General features: G+C 39.1%; 1 non-coding gene across 1 annotated transcript; it reads left to right on the top strand.

Annotated features, from left to right (window-relative positions):
* Positions 1-1,260: 1,260 nt before the first annotated feature.
* On the top strand, positions 1,261-1,376 carry LOC123036529. Its single transcript, XR_006417157.1, has one exon. It is a non-coding gene; the product is annotated as a U5 spliceosomal RNA (small nuclear RNA).
* The last annotated feature ends 8,552 nt before the right edge of the window (positions 1,377-9,928 follow it).

The raw sequence follows: 9,928 nt of genomic DNA on the forward strand, positions 1-9,928 counted from the left end.
AATGGGCACTTTCTGGATCTCCAGATCTTGTCCTCAAGCAAAAGAAAACAAAAGGTAGTAAGGAGGGAAAGAAAAGGAAAATGTGTGTTGTTGGTGTTGCTGATATTGAAATCACGGTGTCTGCATAATAACAATTACGTGATGGAGCAATAGGTAGACATTCAAACAGGAGATGAAATGGTTACAGGTTTCACATGATCTGCAAGAGATTTTTCATGATTTTCACTACCACCATCTATTTCTGCTCCAGTGCATCAACTGTGATGTAAAAAAAGGGGAAATAGCATTGCCGATCCCAAGGGCTTTTTTTCATTAACTATGCCAAATTATTATTTGGAAAGTACACCCAGCGACTTGCTGAATCACAATACATGAAAAACCAGTTTTTAGTTTATTGGCTTGGCCTTGAGAATTCGCCAGAAGACACTCCAGATTTCAAGGACACACTGAAACATAAATCATAGTTATGTAATTTAGTAATAGGTAAAAACTACACTGACAGTTGTTTTCACGCCTGCCAGAAAAAATTTGTCTGGATCCTGTGTACAAGCTGTTCAACAGGAGGTGCACTTATATAATCGCTTTCATTTCAACGGCACATTTTACTTGAGACGAGTGTCATTTAAATAATTGGTTGATTAGGACTTTCGCATTCTCACTCAATACTATTTTTATATACCTGTCAAATAACTATTTGCAATTAATGAAGCTTACAAAATATCTATAAGAAGAAGCTGCGATCTATTCCTTGCATGCATGGACCCCCCCCCTTTTTTTTGGAGGGGGAAAGACCCTTAAGGAGGAAGGAGTGATTTGAGGCATTTCGTTGGCTTGAATGAATTCCCTCCACCGCCTCCCCTGAATTAGCGAACACGGTCTGTACGTCCTGCGGCTCACTTCCTTTCTCTCTGCCGGAAACTACCATTACGCCCTAATTACCCGGCATCCTTAGCGACGAAACTGAGCGTTTCTATCACAAGAACGTAGCTCGCGGTGGCGCTGAAATTAAACGATCTCGGAGAAAAGGAGAGAACTGTTTATTTGCATACCCATCATGCATTGCACGGAAGGGCATGAATGTCGATACATTTTTAAGATATTTAAACGTTGGTTGTGGATTATAAGCATTATACTTGTCTCTCAACTTTGAAAATAGTACGTTTATTGTCGAGACAAAGTTTGGCATTCCAATTTTATATTCACCCTCACCTCTGAAGTTGTCGCAGAACTCCGCGTAGCAACTCTTGGAGAGTTGGAGTTATACTCTGGTTTCTCTTCAGATCGTATAAATCTTTCGCCTTTTACTAAAGATTTCCGTGGAGAGGAACATTTATGAGTTTGTAACCAATTTTTTGAGGCTCTGCTTCGGCAGAGCTATTTTCGTTGGTAAAAAATAGAACTGAAAATGCGGAGGCTTAAACAAAACAAGGACCTTGTCCTCGTTTAAAATATTAAGTGTCATCATGAATTTTATTATAAATAATGGTGGTACTGAAACAAATTCTGACTAGCTGAAAATAATTTTTTTGCGAGCTAAAACATGAGTTAGCTAGACTTTGTTTTCCAACAGTGATCTTGGGTTAAAACATACTTTAAATAAAATTACGTATTTTTTTGAGGAAAACATAATTGTCCCCCATTCTTCTTTCTGATGTCCCCAGTTGAAGTATCTGAAAACATTTAAGGAGAAATAATTATCTTATAACTTACCAAGACACTCTGATCAATCAGTACAGGACAAGTTAAATGTTGGCAACAGCTGAAAGAAACATACAGTGGCTCCTTTATCATCGACTGATTTCAAGACTGAAAGGGGAAATACAACCAGGAGAAGGTATTTTAAGAGATTTGACAGATTTTGAAAAGCTGATTACACAGCAGAATGACCATCTACTGGGAAAAATACACACATTGTTATTACATTATGATCCTGAAAGCCATCAAGATAAGAAATGTATGATAATTTGGAAACAGAATCATGGCGAAGAAATATTGTGTCAGTGGGAGGCTTTTTGAAAGAAAGAGATTAAATTCGCTGCTAGTCAAGCATTAAGAGAAAATTGGTATAAGCTGTTTTATTGGTGGTACATAACTCCAGAAGTTATTGGAAAAAATAGATAAGAATTACAATGGAAAATGCTGGAAATATAACATGGTGAATGGGACTTTATCATATGGTGGACTTGTGAAATAATGAAAAAAAAATGAAAATTGATACATGCAGAAAACCTTTAAAATCAAGTTTCCCATGAGTCCCAAGAATAAATTTTGGATACTGTACCAGAAATCCTTTCAAAAAAATATATCAGAGTTATTCAAATACATGACACCTACAGCAAGAATTACAATTGCTTCTACATGGAAATCACCAGCGCCCGCAACAACTGAAGATCGGAAAAATAGATTAGCAGAATATGTGGTGATGGCTAAGTTAACTAATTATGTAAATAGAAGACTGCTAGAAGAATTTAATGACAAATGGAAACTTTACTATGCTCAGAATGATTGATTTTGAGAGGAGTTTGGCAGGGAGGAAGAGGAGCTGAAGCAATTTTAAAGGATATGAAGTAACTGACTGTTGTATAGATAAATGGTTTGTTTGTTTGTTTTTTTGTTAAATTCCTATACAGTGTTGAAAGATAGATAAACTTTGGGGGGCGGTTAAAAGTTTTGAAACTATTGATTGTATTTGTTTAGAATTTCATTGGCAACCTTGATCAATTTAGCTTGTTGATTTTAGTTTTGTTTTACTTTACTTTGTTTCTTTCTGTATTAGTTCATGTTAAGAAAATAAAAATTTTATATAAAAGAATAAAAAATAGAACTCAGTTGGAAATAGTAACCTCTGGTGATATTATTCCAGAGTTGGAAAACTGTCTAGTCCAACATCTTCCTCCTTACAGAACTCAAAGTTATTTATCTATTTCCATTTCTATGCTGCTCCATAACACAAAAATTCTCCGGGCGGGAGACTTCAGGTCGACATTGTGGTGAGATGACTGTGAAGAACAGGGCTCTGTAATTCGCGCTGGTAATCCATTCGACAGGGGGCCAGGAGAGGCCCATCCAAGCCCTGTTGGGGCAGGGATTAGAAGCCCGAGCATACTTCTGGCTGGTGGGGAATTGTTTTTTGTTATAAAACAATAATCAGAAAAAAGAAAACAATAAAATAATAGATAACATCTCATAATGAAATATACCCACACCCCGAAAACATGCAACCAATAAATTAACCAAAATTAAAATAATCCATAGTAAGATATAAAATAATTAAACTAAATTAACCAAAACCTTGTCTAAATAAAAAAGTTTTTACCTGGTGCCTAAAGGAAAGAAGAGTAGGTGCCAGGCAGGTATCCCTGGTGAGAGAATTCCAGATTCTAGGTGCTCCTGCTGAGAATGCCCTCCTGCAGCCCTTTCCCCTTTGGTCTCCTTAGAGGAGGGCATTCAGAGGAAGATCTAAGTGGAAAGTTAACCCATTCTTCTCAGGTGGTTGTGTGTTGTGTTATTTTACAAAAAAAGGTAGCGAACATCCTGAACTGGTACTACTTTGCCTCTTTTGTACTTAAAGTGATTGTTGGAGAATATCTGAAAAAATGAGCTGAAAGGAGATTCCACTTAGAATATAATCCTTTAGAAGTTTGGCTGGCAGGGCCATGCTAGGAATTGAATTCAATATGCCTCTGGTGTATTCTCAAAAAATATCTGAATATACATGTCTGTACCTTGAGGATCTCCTTTTAGTAAAAGCTGTGAAAATGATATCTATTTTCTCTTTAGAATAACTAATTCTTTAAAAAATAGATTTACTCCTATTCCAGAATCTAATGCTAATGCCACTTTTTAAAGCGAAGAGGTATTTGTACTCAGCCCTCAGTACTAATTAGGAACCATTTAATTATTATATTCATCCATTTGTTTGTTGTTAATGGAGTAGCCAGTAGGTCATTAATTTTCAATATTCTGATTTAGCAAAGGTCAAAGATCTTTCAAAGATCCTAACAATGCAATTAAAAGTGTTGCTGAGAATTGGTGCCTGGTTATTAATTTCATGTCTTTCATCCTGTCTTTCCAGGATCACTGCATGTTTAACTAGTATTTTGAAATGGCACACCGTATCCAGTATTGGACATTGGGTTGGATCTGCATGCAACTGGGCAGGCAGAAATTCGGTGGAATTTGAACCCCTGCTTCACACTCTGCCCTATTCAGAGCATGCCTCTCACAACCCTCTGGGTAAAACTTCAAAAATTTGAGTATCAAAAGTACCAGGTGTTATGAAATATTCGCTCTGTGTGTGGAGCGGGGGGGGGGGGGGCAATGTTGCCTCCCTTTCCCCAGCCCCTTTTCAGGACAAACAATAGGAGGAAACACTTGTACCTCAATGCAGCTTCTTTCAGACTGTATGGAATACAAGGGAGGTATATGAAAAAGCAGAGAGGACAGCAACCTGCCCTGCATTTCTGCACTTGGACAACAGTCCCAGCACTGGGCTATCAAGCAGTAGTCCATCAGGTAAGGGAGATTTCAATTCAAATAAATTATGATAAATAATCCACCCCCCCAAAGAAAAATCAGGCAAAGCACACATTAAAGGGGGAAATACATTAAAATGTACTGCTCTGAATTGACACTGTCCAGCCAAATTGAAGGGGCAGGTGGTGGTTCCCCATTAAGCAGATCTCTGTTTTAGCATCTCAGACTTTAAATAAAAGTGGTTGTTGTTGTTGTTTTGCTGCTTAATTGTAGTGGGTGGCGTTAAGCATAGCTGGACTGGCCTTTATGCAGTAGCTTGTCTTCATGCCAGGACACATATTAAGTAATTTCCAGCAACACATTTGCTGCTAGTAGGCAGTTTTGCATCTTCTGTGACTAGTATTTTGTTTTGTTACTAGTGAGATGTAGTTTTTATCCAAAAAAGTGCATGAAATTGCTTTTAAAGTCTCATAAGACTGGTATGTTGTAGTTGGGGGTGTGTAGGGGTTGCGCTTTCTAAGTATGTGTAGATAACTGGTGTTTTCTATTTTTAATGCCCATGATTACAGCAGGGAAAGGACCCAGCCCTCCCCTCCATAAGGGGCCATTTTATGAACTTTTAGATTGTTTATTTTATGAGCTGAATACTCTTCCAGTGAAGTTTATTTTATTTTGGACAATTTCTGTCTCACCCCACAACAATAAAGTCTTCAGAAATCTTTCGAATGCATCATAAAAAGTGACTGCTGAGTGCAACAAGTGCAATAATAGTTTTAAAAAACTTAAATCCAAAACCTAAAAAATAGCAACATGTGATCAGCCACCTAAAACAACATCACACTCCTTCTATCCATCAGAATCCAAAATTTGTGCCCTCCAAAATGCCTGCAGATATTCACCCAAATGGCACTGACTTCCTAATAGTGCAAGCCTTGCTCCCCATTTCTGCCAGTCCTACCACGATTAGAAGGACTAAATGTGCATTTAGGAGTTTAGCTTACAAGCAAAACCAAAAATGACACACATCAGAGGGTTCCCTCAGCAGAAATGCCCCAATCTCCTTTGAAAGTTTCAGTGGTTTGGAGGGCCGTACACTCCCTCCTCTAGCACAGTAAAACTGCAGAATATGATCTCCCAGTAATTTCCCTTTTAATGTAAAAGTAATTGAAAGTTTCTTCAGTGCTTATTCAAATTAATATACTTTTCAGATCAAAGAATGTAAAAGTAGCTCCTCCTATCTCCCAATTTCCTGCCTTTCTTGGCAACAGGGCCATTGATCTCGTATGTCTGCAGAGAATAATAGCTTATCTGCCAGCTGTCAGGACACAGCAGGAATCATTTAAAGCAGATGGTTTACAAAGACCAGCCGATTGAAACAGGGAAACCTGGAGCAGGAGGGCCTCATGCCAGTGTTTCCTACTATCCAGATTGCTGAATCAGCACATTTTCAACTGTACATTTTGGCACAGACAGAACAAAAGGAGGAAATCTTGACTCTCTGCCACTTGGGCTCACTTTATTTCCAGAGTGGACACAAAACGGCAATTGTGTGTCTTGTATCATCTTAAAGACTCAAATGCATCGTGACTTGAGCTTTCATGGACTCACATCTGTTTCATTAGATGCATGTATGCTAATTGCTTGACAATGAAACAAAACCTCAACCTGGACTTTAAAGAAGCAAGTGCACTGGGTCCCCAGCAGCACAGGGAGGCTAGGACTGGGGCAGGAGGGCCTTGGGGAGGCTATCAGCCATGGGGAAAGGAGGGCGCAGCCGGGGTGGCTATTGCTGTGTGATTGCCTGTGTAAGTCACTGATCAGGTAGATGTGAAGACCTGGGGGGAAATGTTTCTCCCCCTCCCCATTTTTTTCGGAAGACCTTTTTTGCATTTCTTCAAAACAATTGGAAAAATTGAATAATTTTGGATTGATTTTTAAAGTCTTTAAAATGATTTTTAAAGAAATATATAGGTAGATTTTTTTAAAATAATTACACATGTTGTTACCTGGCTTTTAGTCCTCCAAAATGGTTTCTAAAAACTACATAATAGGAAGATGTTACATTTCTTGAAACTTCAGCTGTAAAACTTAACAGGGATCACCGCAATAAACCCTCCTGCCTAAAGGAAACTTACTAACCTGGTTGCTGTGTTTAACTTTGGAATTGATTTCATCACTGTAGACAACCTTTCAAATTAATTAAAATTAAGATGATTATTAAAGATAACCATTTATAAAAAGGAATAAAATATCACTCTTCAAATCATGAATAGCAATTGCTTGAAGGTTATTAAATTAAATATGAATTGTTAACATTCCCAATGCGTGGGCACTTGCCTGATGTACTCAGACACTTAAGTGCTTAAGAAAGGATGTATATTCAGGATCTCTTACACCTGAGTGGGCAACTTTGGGTGATCTTGGGGCCATGGTCAGCACATGGAGCACTGCAGGGGAGCTAAAAAAGAGAAAACTTACTCTTGGAATGTTAAATAACTCATACCGAGTATTTTTTGTTTAATGCTAAAGTTAACTGGTTCAATGTTCTTATAGTAGTAACTATGGTGGGAGGGGCTAAAAGGCTTTTTTTCATGGAGGGGGGCTGCAGGAACCACAGGTTGCCCACCTTTGCCTGATGCAGTAGCTGCAGAGTGGCAAAAAGTGAGCAGACAGATGCTCCCTTCTCCATGTTCCCAAGCAAGCAAATGCCCCTCCTTGGCCCACGTTCCCACGTAGCCTGACTTGGGCAACGTTTGTGTTTGCTTTGGGTTGCATGACTTTTTGGGACTGCCCACTTAAAGCACTTTTGGCATGTAGACTACAATTACAGCAACTAGCAGTGCATTTTAAATTAATGACCAGCACCAAAGAGTATTAAAACAGTCGAAGGTGTTTTCGCACTACTCTGCCAAAGCAGCCCTATGAGAAACAGATTCAGATAGGACGGGTGTACATGTGTCCAAGTTGGTGGACAAGTAAAGATCTGTAGATGTAACTTTTACATATACCCCTCTAGTAATTGTTCAAAATTGTTTGCCATATTACCTGCTGCTAGTTTTTCAAGTATATTAAATTTGTTCACCATCTGCTCTAAAAGTACAGGGAGCTATACTGTGCCTCAGCGGTGGCACCCGGCCTTCTCCTTCCTGTGGCTGTGAAGTATGATCCTTGCCCGCTGTGAGCTCTTCCTGGATGGTTCTGAATGCCCCCGCAGTTGCAGCTGCTCTTTCATAGAATTTTATTTATTTATTTATTTATTTAGGAGACTCCTATGCCGCCCCATTCACCGAAGCCTCGAGGCGGCTCACAACCATAAATAAACTTCAAAATAGAATAATATAAATTAACAATATAAATTAAGTCGCCCTGGCCATCGAATGGTTTGTTCGATGCTCCCATGCCAACTTATCTTCTCTCCCCACTGGCCTCCCTCATGCCACTGTGGAGCTTGACCTGCAGTTCAACCAGTTTGACAGCCTGCTGGCAGCCTCTTTCCCAGATCTGCCTGAGCTCACCACTCTTTACCTGGGGAGCAGCCACTTGCGCCAAATTGAGCGTGGAACTTTTCAGGGTCTGAAGAATTTGTACCACCTCCATCTGGACAACAGTCTCTTAAAAGAGATCCCAGAAAGGGGCCTTTGAGAACCTGACCAATCTAGTGTTTCTACACCTGGAGCACAATCAAATCGCTTACCTTTCATCAGGTAATTTCCAGATTGGTTGTTTTGTAGCACCATTATGGAATTCTTGCATCTCTCTCCTTTCTTCTTTCTCAACTATCTCGGGGTTTCCATAGTATGGGGAGGAGGAGTTCAGGCTGAGGCATGTGGAGTGAAGTATAAGTGGATGGGACATGTAAAGATTAGATGAACGCCAACAGTTTACTGACTCTTAAGCACAAAGCTGACCTGGAATGGTTTAATACAAATAGGCTTGCACAACTCACCCAATCTAATTATGCTGATACCTTCATATTGTATTAAGCTGGGGTGAACAGTTCATCACAAGAGCAATAATACACAATGCCGGGGTTTGTGTAACACAATCATCATTTGTCAGTTGGTGTATCAACTTGGACCAATTTCCTTGGGGTGGCTTCTCCACTGGCAATTAGCCATCCCAACAACCATGGGCTGTGCTATATTTGCTACATTCCCAATGTTGCCTGAACCTGGGCAACTGACTGGCCCCATAGTAAGCATAGAGAATCACTACAGAGCTGCTTAGCACAAGTGGCCCAGTAAAATAAAATAAAATAAAATAAAAATAAAAGAGCCAGTTTTGCCAAGTGGCTCCTGGACAGCTGCTAGTACCATTTATCCCCAAACTGCACATGCAGGCAAATCCAGAACACTTGGATAGTAAAGGACAAACAGCCAGGAGTTTTATCTCAATAATAAAAGCTGATGCAAAGGAGATGTGGTAAGCAGGTAAGTGAGAGAATGCCAATTAATCGTGGGTTGTTTAATCCATACTTTGTTACATGTGAACTAGGGCTTATAAGTATTAATAGACTGTTCATCTTGCACATAGAATAGGCACACAAAACTAAACTAATTTGGTGCCCTCCCTGTGAATTCTGTAGTCTCTGCGGCACAAAAGCAGATATTTCCCTTTTGGTGAGAACAAGAACAGTTGCTATTCCTTCTGCAGATTTAGGATTAAACTAACACAAAAGCAGGCTTTATTAAAGATCAATGTTGCAATATTGCAGGAGGGATCAAGAGTGTAATTCTATACTAAAGCAAATAAAATTACCAAAACAAAACAAAAGCAGACTACCTCCCCTGGGGGCATAAACAAGTTAATATTGAGTTGTGTGGGTATGGAGATAGGAAAAAAGGTCAGATTTGTTTATTTGCCTCTCCCAGTAGTTGAAGCTCTTTGGGCAATTATTGGGAAACAAAGTCAATACACTGTGGTTTGTGGTGGTGTCTGTGTGTGCTATTTTGCATATCCAACTGCAAAGCATACCCACTACACCATGGCAATTGCTATGGCATGCAAATCATTTATTTATTTATTTATTTATTTATTAAAACATTTTTTAATAAATGTTAAAATTTTAATAAATATATATATATATGAATGAGATATATGGTATGTTCTAGGGTTCTGTGAGGGCTGTTTAACCCTTTGTTTGCACAGCCTGACAAACTTCAGGCAGAGGTTGGTTACAGGAATTGGTGGCTGCACATGCCCTCCACATACTGCAGGAACTGACCTGCTATGATGTATTGTGTGAAACAGCCCACTATGACTAATATGGTCTGTGAAAATGAGATGCATGCCAGTGTTCTTACTTTTATTTACTGAAATAATTATACCCAGATTCTCAAAATTGCCAAGGGACTAAAGCATAGGATACTCTTACCACACCTTTGACTTCAGAGAAAGGAGGCTGCAAACCCTAAATGTGAAAATAGCATAGCACTAACTCTCTCTCTCTCTC

Source organism: Varanus komodoensis, unplaced genomic scaffold, assembly GCF_004798865.1.
Source record: "Varanus komodoensis strain SLA01 unplaced genomic scaffold, ASM479886v1 scaffold8, whole genome shotgun sequence".
Lineage (NCBI taxonomy): Eukaryota > Metazoa > Chordata > Lepidosauria > Squamata > Varanidae > Varanus > Varanus komodoensis.